Raw genomic sequence first — 13,239 nt, forward strand, 5'->3', positions numbered from 1 at the left:
TCTGTCTCTGTTGCTCTCTCTGTCTCTGTTGCTCTCTCTGTCTCTGTTGCTCTCTCCCTCTCTCTCTCTCTCTCTCACATACACACACACACACACACACACACACACAGAAAAATGAAAAGTTTGCTATAGATAGTGTTCTGGCTCAATTCATTAAAGTGTAGAGACTTACACATGAAGAAGAGATTTTATGCATTGCCTTAAAATATTTTTGAAAGTTTATTTATTTTGAGAGAGAGCGAGAGTAGAGAAAAAGAGAGAGCAGGAGAGGGGCAGAGAGTGAGGGAGAGAGAGAGAATCCCAGGCATGCTCTGCACTGTCAGTGTGAAGCCCAATGCGGGACTCAAACCCCATGAACCTCAAGATCATGACCTGAGCCGAAACCAAGAGTCAGATGCTTAACTGACTGAGCCACCAAGGTGCTCCTGCATCCACTATTCTAAGATTAACTCTTCTCATAGTTAATCTTGTAATGAGCAGTGTAGCAACATTTCCAGTTTCATGACTTCTTGTTTTCCCTTTTTTCCTCCTGTTATTTGTTATATCTGGGAACAAGTAAGCATGTTGGTTTTCTTGAAACCTATCAATATGACTTGTTGTGACCTAGTCATTAATGAGAAGCACATACTCTACAGCAGATTTTCAACTGGCTATGGAGGAAAAGAATAGTTGAATCACATGGCACCATTTCTTAACTACAGAGACTATAGAGAAAATCTCCCTTAAAGATTCTATAGCTGTTTGGCGATCAGCAACAAGTGAACAGGGACCTTGCCTGCCTTGATTACTTTTTTCCTGGAAATGTAACCGGCAGATGGAGAATGGGAGAGAAGAAGCAAATATCATCTCTCTTTTCAGGCCAAGAAATACCACTGTTATGATCTAATGGTACTAAAATGAATACCCTATTCTCATGTGTACTGGGGCATAAGGGAGATTGAGAACTATCCCTGTACACACAACATGAGCCCATTAACATTTTAAATGCCTTTTCTTAAGGTGGAGAAAAGTAAGTCATCAATAATAATATTGATCTAAACATAACATGAACTCACTGTTAGGAAAGTTGCCTTAGAACTTAGGCCATGCTGTTCTAATTTCCGTATTATTTAGGGTTCCCATCTCAATGGTGCTCAAGAGAAAACAATAAATATGCATTGAAATGAAACAAATAAGGATTCAAATATTTATTCTCCCTGAAGAAAGGTGGCTGTTGTAAATGTATTTGTGTTTTTATTTCTCAGTCAAATTGGAATTCAATTTTTCTAGAACAATTTAAAACACACACACACACACACACACAGCTGGAATTTCAGACATGAGTTCAAATTCTCCATCTTCAACCAAGTAGTGTGTGACTCTGGAAAATTAAGTTAAGCTCTCTAATAGAAAATCCATTTCCTCATCAGTAAAATTAGAATATTTATTTGAAAATGCTTATCACAGCAACTGAACAAATTAAACACTCGATAAATGGTAGCTATCATATTTATATAAAATTGTCTCTGTAGGATACTAGCCATTGAGTCAATATATATTTATGCTTTTGATTAAAATGGAAGGTTGTTGATTTAATTTAAAAGTTAATTTAAGATAAAACAAACACAAATGCTTACTATTGAGATATTTACTAATTATAGATTATTCTAGGTTTGTTGCTAAAGAAAGCTGAAATTAAATGATAGAGGAATTAATTTTGATAAATCATTATTTTTTTCTATTTCAGCACATTATCATGAGATAAAAATAATAAAACACTCATATCTACCCTCCAAAAACATAAAATATGATTCAATAATTGTATTCAGATTATTGATTTGCATTTTGTCTTCTTGGGGGAAAATTTATCAGTATGTGACATGAATCAAATAACATTAACAAGTCTCACTTGATCCAGCCTGCTGATGTTTATGAAATGCTAATATATTTCAGAAAAGGGAATAAAGGCAAGTGTAAAACGCTAAAATAAGACAAATATGAAAGAAATAACTTTTCTAGGGAAACCAAATAACTTTTTTTGAAAGAAAAAAGAAAGCCCTTGATTGGTCATATCTTGGAAGAGTGTTGTTGCTTACCATCCTCTGTTCATCATTATTTCTTCAAAATGCATGGTACAAAATAAATAAATACAATGTAGCTGCTCATTGACTACCAAGGAATCTTAGACTCAGAGGTTGAATCTTGGGTACAATGAATTTCTATTTTTATCCTCATCTCTAAGAACTCCATTTGATTGCAGCCGCTCTGGAAAACAGTGTGGAGGTTCCTCAAAAAATTAAAAATAGACCTACCCTATGACCCAGCAGTAGCACTGCTAGGAATTGACCCAAGGGATACAGGAGTGCTGATGCATAGGGGCACTTGTACCCCAATATTTATAGCAGCACTTTCAACAATAGCCAAATTATGGAAAGAGCCTAAATGTCCATCAACTGGTGAATGGATAAAGAAGTTGTGATTTATATACACAATGGAGTACTACGTGGCAATGAGAAAGAATGAAATATGGCGCTTTGTAGCAACATGGATGGAACTGGAGAGTGTTATGCTAAGTGAAATAAGCCATACAGAGAAAGACAGATACCATATGTTTTCACTTTTATGTGGATCCTGAGAAACTTAACAGAAACCCATGAGGGAGGGGAAGGAAAAAAAAAGAGGTTAGAGTGGGAGACAGCCAAAGCATAAGAGACTCTTAAAAGCTGAGAACAAACTGAGGGTTGATGGGGGGTGGGAGGGAGGGGAGGGTGGGTGATGGGTATTGAAGAGGGCATTTTTTGGGATGAGCACTGAAGGTTGTATGGAAACCAATTTGACAATAAATTTCATAAAAAAAAAAGAACTCAATTTGCTTCCAGTGGTTTAGTTGAATCTAAATTGAAAAGGAAAAAAAATATTTTATAGGAAAATTTCATCTTTGTGCCTGAAAAAATCCTCAAGTTAGTACTTTGGAAGAACCGAAAACTACAGAGAATTTTTTATTTTGAGAGACTTTATTTTTCAATCAGTTTTAGAAACAGTAGTAGGCAAAAATCATCATCATCATCATCATCATCATGTTTTAATGTGTTTGTACTCATAAATGGTAAAATAAACACATGCGTTCTGCTTGGTTTTATTATCGATATTATTTGTTCTCTTAATCTTAATGAAGAAATGGAAATTATTTCTCCCTCTAACCTTCTTCCCAGTTTAGATATAATGTAGACAACTCTGGTACTGCCTTTTAGCACAAGGGAACCTGATCAAGTTTTGTAAAAATGTGAGCATAAACAAGTAAATAATAGAACAGTGAGGGATGAAAATAATCTCCCAAAACACAAACATTTCCAAACTGTTGTCTTCCTCAACTTGGGAATGAAATTTTACCTGCCGGTGTTTTCTTAGTAATTCACTGTCAACAATTCAGGGTAGAAATGAGCCTAGATTGGAAGTTGGGAGACCTGGGAGTCCTTTTTTTGGCTTCTAATAATATGGCATACGATTGGAGATGAGGCATTACTTTATAAAATATCATAAAATTTTAATGTCAAAATGTCTGGTGTGTAGCCAAAATTATGAAGTATACATATGAAAATAATTGGTGGTCTCAGGTGGGTTTCATACCAAAAACTGAGCAAAATTTGATTTGCTCTGAGCACTGTATTTTCAGTTTTCATTTTCCTTTTATATAAACATCTAGACAAGCTCTTCAGAGAGCACCTCTAACACTGCTCTAGTTTAGAAATAACCAGAGCAGATGATTTCATATCTTATTTTAGCACTTAAACCACACAGCTGCATTCCCTATGCCTTTTTTTTATTTTCGGAAAAAAAAAACCCTGCTCTTAAATAGCAGTTATGTCATATTTATATTCTTTAGACACATAAATGCACCAACAGCTCTTGGTTTCTATACGTTTGGGGTGGGGGGTAAAGTGTCTGTAGTCCTGGGAAGTAGAGCACCTTCATTTTATGACCTGAGCAGTAATGGCTACCTCTGTTTTAATCAGATCTCCACAACTGTGATATTCTTCACTATTAGCCCTGTCATCACGAGGAAATGAAATACTCACCATTAAGTCTTTCTTGCCACCTCTTTCTTTCTATTGGGTAATTGTTAAGCCTCTCCTTACACTACTTTCTCAGAGTTTGTTGCTATAATAGTTTTCTTTGAACTTCATTTGGGCTTATCTTCCCTGCTGCATTTCTTCCAGACTCACTCAGGTGTTCCTTTGTAAGTTCCCCACAAATAGGTCTAGTCTAGTCAACCCTGTTCATATCAAAAACTAATTTTCACCTTTGACTTGTTTTTTCCTAGACATCAAGGTAGTATGGGAGCTGCTTTATAAGGATTAGAGGGAGTAATTGTCTACAGAGGAGTAGACCATTCCTAACATCCCAGATATCTCTTATAATGGGGACACCATAGCCACACAAGAAGTCTTATTCCAATTTTGGCCAGCCTTTGTTAATAGGAAGATTTTTCTTTCAGTTTGCCAAAATTTATTTCTGTGAAGCCTTTATTCATTGGTTCTCATTTTTCTGTCTGTGTCCAATCAGAAATATGTCTAAGCTGGTTTCCACATGATAGCTCAAGGGAGCTAGCAAGCCCTGGTGTCCCATTTGGACCCTAAGAGGAAGGGGTAACACGTAAGGGCTGTAAAACAACCCAACATATACAGCCTATGCCACTTTGTCTGGTTATTTAACAAACAAATGTTAACAGAGTGTCTGATTCCTTGTTTATGTTATTGTTTATAGTTAGGAGTGACTCTGACCGAAATACAAGCAGAGTAGGATGTCTGTGTTCATTGGGTAGGACTGCCACAACTAAATACCACAAATTCAGTGGCTTAAAAACAAACAAACAAGAATACCCAGAAAGGTATCGTCTTACATCTTTGCAGACTAAAAGTCTGCGATCAAGGGTTCAGCAGCATTGGTTCTATCTCTTGGCTATGAAAGAAAATCTGTTCTAAGTTTTTCTCCTGGCTCCTGGTGGCTTGCTGGCAGTCTTTGGTGTTCTTGGTCTTATAAACATATTACTTCACTCTCTATCTTCTGGTCTGTTCTATGTCCAAAGTTCCCTTCTTCATAAGGACATCAGTCATATTAGATTAGGGCCCAGCATAATGACCTCAACTTAATTTGATCATCTATAAAAACTTTATTTCTAAGTCTCATTCTGAGGTTAGAACTACAACCTATGAATTTTAGGGAAACACAATTCAATATGTATAATGATTGAGTGTGGGTGAAATGGTAGATCTAATAGACAGTAAATGTTTGATAAATATTTTCTAGTATTGTTATCGCGATTGTTTAGGGTGAGCAAATTTAATATTGGAGCCATTTGTGCAGGACATGTCCCTCTGATTATGTGCAGTGGTGTGGACTGCCATGACCCTGGCTGCAGAACTCCAGATATATTCTTCTGCTAGTTCTAGCAGGACCCATACCTCAGGTAAGAGCTTGTCATTCAAGCAGAGGACTGCAAGGTGGGAACTTTTCTTCTGACAGGGAGTGGAAAGATGGGCTATGCATTAAGACCTGACATAAAGCTAGAATTCACCTGTACAAACCACTAGTCATGAATTCATTTGTAAGTGGGAGTCACTTCTCCATATTATTGTCGTGCTAGTTGCTGGTCACCATGGACATAGATAGCCCTGCCACATTTGTAGCCCCATTTCTAGGATAACAACCCAAGTAGTTCCAGTAGTTCCTTTGTGTAGTATGGTTTATTTCTCATCAGCCAGTTTGCTTTTCTCTGAATATGATCCACTTGGACTATAATCATTTTAAAAGAAGGCCCTTGATTTGGAAATAAGACTTACATAGAGTGGAGATAAAGTATGATTTTTCTGGACATTATACTTCTTAATATTTGTTAGATACCTTTGTTTCCTTTTTAGAAAGCAGATATAGTAGAATGAATTTATGGTGTTCTTTGATGCTTGCTCATTAATATCCCATGTTTGTGATAATGAAAGTGTATATGACAGTGAAACAGATCTATAGGAGAGGAGAGAGATAATAGTGATGATAATAATGATGATGATGATGGTGATGTGGTGATAATGGCAGTGATGATGTGGATTATGATGGTGATGCTGATGACAGATGGATAGATAGATAAATGGATAGAGAGATGATACATAGATAGACTAGGAGAATTGTTATAGGAAATTGGATTAAGTCGTAGTCATTGGAAGTCATTTCAGGAAGTCTGAAATCCATAGGACAGGCCATCAAGAAAGGCAGACTAGAAACTTCTGCAAGAGCAGTTACTGTAGTCAACAAGCAGAATTTCCTTTCTCAGGAAAATCTCAATTCTGTTCATGCCTTTCACCAAATTGAATCATGCCCATCCAGATTAAACAAAGAATCTTCTTTACATAAAGTCAACCAAATGCAGATATGAATCACATTTGCAAAATATCTTCACTACAACATCTAAACTAGTGTTTGGTTAAATAACTGGTTACTATTGCATAGTCGAGTTGACACATGAAACTGACCACCACAGAGACTAATTCTCACCCCCAAAATTATTCATGGCTGCCTGGAGAGTCATATTCAGTGGGATTCTGAGGTTGTGTCTAGCCTCAGCAGTAAGAGTACTTAGCAATACCTGTCAAGGGCAAGGGAAAGGGGAAAGGCTACATATAGCATTTCCTTTTCCTAATCTAGTAACAGAAATAGATAAACACTAGTTGGGTGCCTGGGTAGTTCAGTCAGTTAAGCTTCCGACTCTTGATTTTGTTTCAGGTCATGATCTCACGGTTCTTGAGTTCAGCCACCACATTGAGCTCTGTGCTGACAGCACGGAGGCTGCTTAGGATTCTCTCTCCCCCTCTCTCTGCTCCTCCCCCACTGATGCATTCTCTCTCTAAATAAATAAATAAACTTCAAAAAATATATACATAAACACTAGTAATATATAGTCAACTGTGATTAGTATCATAACAGAACTCAAAGTACTACACTATCAAGAAAAATGTAGCTGTACATCATGATGTAAACACAGTTTCTCTGGGGTAATACAATGTATAATTAGTTTTTCCAGTAGCCAATCTTTCAAGTAGAATATACAATTTAGTAAATTCATTGAACAGTAAAAAATAATATTTAAGACATCTAAAAATAGAATAGAGAGATGAAAGATGAATTACATTTTCTCTAGATGCTCACAATATATCGATAGTAAAAATACCTAAATGATATACAGTTATAGTATTTATTTATTTATTAATTATTTGTTTATTTTAAAGTTTTTATTTATTTATTTTGAGAAAGAGTGCATCCACAGCGGGGGAGGGGCAGAGAGAGAGGAAGAATCCCAAGCAGGATCTGCGCTATAAGTGCAGAGCCTGATGTGTGGCTCAAACTCACGAACTGTGAGATCATGACCTAACTGAAATCAAGTCAGATGCTTAACCAACTGAGCCACCCAGGCACTCCCAGATAGATTATTTAAATTAATATTTATAATCAAACTCATTATGTTTCAAGTATATGACTGATACATTTGGAACGTTCAATGTATATTGGATGGTTCATGACCAAATAACAGTGTAATAGATGAGAAGTAAAATTCTGACCACCAGAGAAGTTTCTGCAGGCTTCCCAGCACTTTTCCTACTCTGTGTGTACACTTTCAATGTTCAGGCTCTTCTGACCACAAACTTGGCCCCTCATATTCCTCTTCTTTATAATCTATTATGAACCTCACTTTGTACTTTGCATGTATTTCCCCGCCAAACCCCAATAATGCTCAAGGCTCTTGTCATTCTCAGGACTCTCAGGGTCCCAAGTGGACCTACCTGGATCACTGGAAGAGCCCTTATTTCTCATCTGATGGTCAGACTCCATGAGATTGGGTATCATTTCTAAAATCTTTGAATACCAGCAAAGTCTTGCTAGGCCCCAAACTTTCTGCAATGCCTATTTCAGAGAATTATACTGACACATATATCCTCTTTAACTACATTACTCCAATCTTCTTCCCAGGTGACTGATCCCCATATCCCAGAAACTCCCAAGCCTGTTTCCTCTTTAGTGCTTATTTTACTTGACAAACACATCTAAATATCTACTAAGTGCATGAATGGAGAATACTGATAGTAAATGCTTTATTGTCCTATATTCTTCAAGTTACTGGCATCTTTCCAATTCCACATCTCTTTTACCTATAACTTCTCCAAACTTAATGCCCCATATTTACCTTAAATAGACTTAATTAGTATAATGAAATGCCAATCTAAAAGATGTTTTGAGTTAGAAACAAGCTTGGAAAAGATAAACTAGTAATTCTCTACCACAGGGGTTTTGCCTCTAGGGCACATCTGGTAATGTCTGGAGGCATCTTTGGTGGTCACAGCTGGACGTGTGGATGCTACTGACACCTAGTGGGTAGAGGCCAGGGATGCTCCTTTACACCCTATTTTGCATAGGACAACTTCTCCCACCCACCCATAACAAAGTCTCTAGCCCACAATATCAGTAGTGCCAAGGTTGAGAATTCTAAAAATAACAAATTAAAGGAGACTTCTAGCTAATATTTGGCATGGTTAAGTAACAAAGATACAGGTGAATTATCAATTTACATTTTTACTAAAAAAAAAGCTTAAATTTCTGAAAGATGGATTGTTTAGCTAAAAGAACTTTCTGGGTCTAAATTGTTTCAGCAAATGTCCAGGATATAGAGGCATTTTTCTTGAATGATTTTAAATACATTCCTGCCTGAAGGCACTGGAGAAAATACGAGAACATTTCAGGATTTTTATAACATTATTAGCATTCTGCGAACAACAGACACCAATTCACCAAATAGGCACGCAAAACCCAGAAGATGTGTCACTGCTCTGGTTTTCTTTCACTTTTCTATTTTCTTTTACTATTTTTTTTTTACCATTGTTGATTTTTTTTTTACTATTGTTGGTTATGAAATTATCTTCTTCATATAACCATATTATGTCTTCAGTCTCATCAGTGGAGTTTATAGTATTTAATATTACCAGCAAAATTTTGATTAACATCAAAAATCTTGGCTGATTTTCTCAAAATTCACATTTTACTTATTACTTATTACTATACCATTTGAAATTTATTTATACTTGACTCCTTGGAGTTGGTTTGTATCCTTCAGCATTTGAGCAACAAATTATCCTTTTAGTTGATAATGATTCTAACACAAAATTTACGAGAATGCAGTTTCATAATATTTCTAGTGGGTGCAGACTCCTTCCCATTTTTCAAAAACTGAGAGCTCTTCCTTATGGCTATATAGTACTTCTGTGCATTGAATTATTTGCTTATTTTACTGAAAATAGCATTTAAAAATTATTTTAAATTAGAAAATTCAGTTTACTTACACTTGATGTAAGAGAAGCACTGATTTTTTCACTATTATAATTTAAAATACTTTTAATTAAATTATTGAAAGTTCCTGCATTAAATGATATTTGGTATTCTTTGACTATTTCGAATGGCCATTTTGAGAGGTTTTGATAGATTCTATTTTTTCCCAAGTATTAGTAATCTCTACTTTTACTTACTTACCTTGCTTCAGGAGAGAATGTCCCTTTATATCTTGGATTATAGCTATGTATGTGCATGCCTTATCTTTCCTTTTGGATTACAAACTGCAGAGAAAAAAAATGTGCCCTTTTCAACCTTATATATCCTGACATAACCAAATTTCTGGAAGTTAGAGCTGCATATATAACTATATGTATAAGTGAAGGTGTGTATCTTCTACATCTATAATTAAAGTGAAAATGAATTGATACTGTAATGTAACAGAAAAAAAAATACAGGAGTAAGCCAAGAGTGTGATATGGCTCTGGCATTAATGAGCTATGTGACCTGAGGCAAGTTATCCAATCTCTTTTGGCATCAAGTCTTCTAGTCCATGTATGATATTTTTACTCAGCTGCCTAAATATAAAATGAGCAATAAGCTATGTCCCCACTTTCTCTCAGAGATAGGAAGAATTAAAGGTCCCTTATTGAGGCAAAAATACCTGCTACTGCCAGCTTTAATCAGAGTCTCAAAGTCATGGTCTTCTCTGGAAGCTACTCTTGTAAGTGGAGAAAATAGTCTTTTAAGAAGGATCCCCAGAGTCAACTGCTTTTCTACTGGGTGTTCAACCTGGGATTTTACTAGTGTTCACTCTACAGCATACGAGGAGGCAAGTTGGTGGGTGAGTGGAAAAAGCCCATACAGGTAACTGTGTTATCCACCAACTAGGCAGAAAATCCAGGATCAGTTGGTAATGAAACTATTGTTGTTCGTCTCCAAACCCATCCTCCTATTCTCTTCTTTGTGATCTTGAAGCTGGAAGTGTGCAAACCACACTTCTCCCACCCAGCTGACTCCCTATTAAGCTCTGCTATATAGAGAGCTTTAGAGGAAGACTGGAAGGATGGAGGAGAGAAAAAGAAGTTGCTCTTTCCTGACTGCTTTCCCTTTTTGTTAGCGTCACATTGGCTGCAACACCTTGTCTAGTTTCCCGTTTTTTCTATACTCTCATTTTACCCCTCAGAGGTATCAGCCTAGTAGGCTGATGTATTCTTTCAGAGGTATTGGTATGAGCTCCAGAGGGTCCCACTCCAAGATTCTGTGTTCTGACAACCCCAACCTTATTCTCTGTTCTCCCGGCTCCAGCTGTGGTAGATGTTTCCTGCAGCTGTGATCTCAGTGTTACCTATATACCCAATTTCTCACATTAAAAGTCAGTTTTCCTGACTGGATTAAAGTGAATACAGCAGCTGTATTCAAATATCCAAAAAGGGAGATGCACAAGGCCATTAGTCAACAATGGAAACCTAAACGCACCTCTGAGATTTGAAGGTGGAACTCTAGTCCCATGATGTGTATATATGAGTGTGCATGTGTGTATGTAGGACCTGGTGAGCAAGAATAAGATAGGTCCCAGTTTATCTAAAGCCCCCAAATGCTTGGGAAGCCAAGGCAGTGACTAATACATAAACTTAAGAATTCTTCAGATGGTAAAATAGCCCAACTGCTGACATCGTACAACATCAACTCTAAATTATAGCAGTTAAAAGAAACTTTGATTCAGGGGCACCTGGGGGCTCAGTCGGTTAAGCGTCCAACTTCGGCTCAGGTCATGATCTCATAGTCTGTGAATTCAAGCCCCACATCGAGCTCTGTGCTGTCAGCTCAGAGCCGGGTGCCTGCTTCAGATTCTGTGTCTCCCTCTCTCTCTCCCCACCTCCCCTGCTTACACTCTGTCTCTCCCTCTCAAAAATAAGTAAACATTAAAAAATTGTTTTTAAAAGAAACTTAAATTCTATTAATAAATAAACTAATTTAAATAAAATAAAATAAAATAAAATAAAATAAAATAAAAAGGCAATGTGGGGAGAACAAAGGCTATCTTGATCTGCCATGTTTGTGAGAAGAAAAAGTTGAGGCCCAAGGTAAGAGGTATCCATGTGCAGGAGTGCAAGAAAAGTTTTAGTGCTGTAGCATCTATTGCCTTTGGACAATGCTTCCCGCTTCACCTCAGAAATTGTCAGAGACAACTAGACTACTAGGGCCTCTGTATGATAATATCAGAGAAACAAGAAAATATCTTTGAAAGGGTGAAGAAAATACATATGGACTGAGGTGCCACCTTCTGGCATTTATTCCTTCTTTCCCTCCTTTCAACCCTAGGCTTGATGGGTTACAAATCCAAAGTGACTGCCTTCACCCACTGTTGCTGTTTTGAAAGGAGAAAAAAAATAAAGATGAAAACTTGCTGAGAGTAATTGCCTAGGAAGTGGAAACAAATAGGCATGATAAATGGTGGTCTTGCCATTCCTGGATCCATCCTAGGAAACAGAGGGACAAATAGTAAGATTTACACTGAAGATTCAATAAATATAAGATATAAGAATTCTCCCAGAAAGCAACAGAAAAGGAAAAAAAGGGAGAAAATGTAAAAGATGAGCTAAATTATTAGGGAAGTAGAAGTGGCAGATATGTTTGAGAAATTGAAAAAGATAAAATAATTAGTATGAGTCTTAAGTTATGGTTATTCATAATAAAAGCACAAAAATGTACAACTTTTAATCAAAGAAGAAAAATCTGTCTCCACTGGTGGCAGGGGTGGGGATCAGGGAAAGACAAAAAGCACAGCATGTAGAAATATGAACTAAGATGACAAAAATAAATCATAATATAATAACAAATACATACATATATATATATATATATATATATATATATATATATATATAAATGTGCGAGCTCACCAATGAACAGTCATTAAAAACTCAATAAATTCTCAAATACCCAAATCACATATACTATGTTTTTGCTCACAATGAAATAAAATTAAGAATTAAAAACAGATTAATGACAAAAATCCAATATACAGAAATTAAATAATATCTCATTGAATAATTCTTACATTTAAAGGAAAATTAACATCTGTTTAAAGGTGAATAATGATGAGAACACTGTACGATAATTTTTTGAGACACAGCTAAAACTGTATTTAGAGGGAACTTTAGAGCTTTAAAGACCTTTACCATAACACGGGAAAGGCTAAAATAGATAAACAAAAGGTTCAACTATAGAAAGTGGAGAAAAATCAGTTTAACTCAGAGACTGAGGAAGCTATGAATGAGTATCTCTGGTTAGGAGAAATGGGTTCAGATGTGGAGATTTGGTCTCAAGAGGCTTAGTAATTAGAAAAAAAGTGAAAGATCAAAGCTGGAGTCCAAGTCAGAATGACTGGGGGATGAATCTGTATGTAAGAAAAGGAACATCTTTAAGTTCTTCATAGAAACACCATTTTGATGTGACGAAGGAGCTCGGCACACAGGGTGTGAAGACCAGTGCTAGTAGTCCTTGAGTGTTACTGAGATCTCTGGAGTCGCCCACGGCAAGGACTACATCTCCCATCTACTGCTAGCCACATGTGACCTAAATAACTAAATCACTTCTCCTTGGGGAACAATAAAAAGTAAATCTTTAATGGGTCAGATGTTGAGCACTGAAATCGTGTGGCATGTAAACAACTCCCTTGGAAGAATTCAGTCTATAAAATTCTTAAGAAGTTTCCTTCTAGATCAGTTTAATGCACCTAGTTTTGAAAATTAGATTTTACCTGTCATATTTTGAAGATGTGATTCCTCCAATAGAACAACTGCTTTGAAACAATGAGGACAATTTTGGCGTTTACTCAAAGCTCTTACCTTAGAAATAATCTCATTTCATTTGTAAATTTCAGATTAA

Source organism: Felis catus, chromosome C1 (genome assembly GCF_018350175.1).
Source record: "Felis catus isolate Fca126 chromosome C1, F.catus_Fca126_mat1.0, whole genome shotgun sequence".
NCBI classification, from domain to species: domain Eukaryota; kingdom Metazoa; phylum Chordata; class Mammalia; order Carnivora; family Felidae; genus Felis; species Felis catus.